This window comes from Piliocolobus tephrosceles, unplaced genomic scaffold, assembly GCF_002776525.5.
Source record: "Piliocolobus tephrosceles isolate RC106 unplaced genomic scaffold, ASM277652v3 unscaffolded_37369, whole genome shotgun sequence".
Classification (NCBI taxonomy): domain Eukaryota; kingdom Metazoa; phylum Chordata; class Mammalia; order Primates; family Cercopithecidae; genus Piliocolobus; species Piliocolobus tephrosceles.
The window spans coordinates 2,447-3,040 of NW_022321386.1; the positions used below are offsets into that span (position 1 = coordinate 2,447).

General features: G+C 43.1%; 1 non-coding gene across 1 annotated transcript; it reads right to left on the minus strand.

Moving 5' to 3' along the window:
* Nucleotides 1-217: 217 nt before the first annotated feature.
* Nucleotides 218-319, minus strand: LOC113222994. Its single transcript, XR_003308583.1, has one exon. It is a non-coding gene; the product is annotated as a small nucleolar RNA U13 (small nucleolar RNA).
* Between the last annotated feature and the right edge of the window lie 275 nt (nt 320-594).

The window sequence follows — 594 nt, forward strand, 5'->3', positions numbered from 1 at the left end:
TTTTTTTTTTTTTTTTTTTTTTTTTTTTTTTTTTTTTTTTTTTTTGTAGAGACAGGATTTCGCCACGTTGGCCAGGTTGGTCTCAAACTCCTGACCTCAAGTGATCCGCCCACCTTGGCCTCCCAAAGTGCTGGAATTACAGACGTGGGCCACCGCTCCTGGCTGAATTCTTCTTTTCCAAAAATGACATTTAGAACCATAACCTTTTTTCCCCTCATGTCAGATGGGTAATGTGCTTGTGCTGTAACAAGGTTGGAGGGAGGCACGTCTCACACATGCGTGAAAACTGAACCACCACACTTATGAACCACAGAAGGGTGGTTGGCTACCATCTTTTTGAAACAGTGTGTTGAGGAGTCAAAAGGAGAATTAGGCTATGATTACCAACTTCAGAGAATGGGCTTTTGTGGCCATGGCTGTGTTTTGAGCACCACCTGGTTAGCAAGCTGGAACTCAAACCAGTTCTCTGAACTCCAGTGTTAGAGTGGCTTACACGACGCTATGTACTGAGAAAACCGTACGGGATGAGAAAAACATATGGTAATGGTAACAGAAATGGATTCATTCCAGTGTTCACACAATGCAAACATGCCA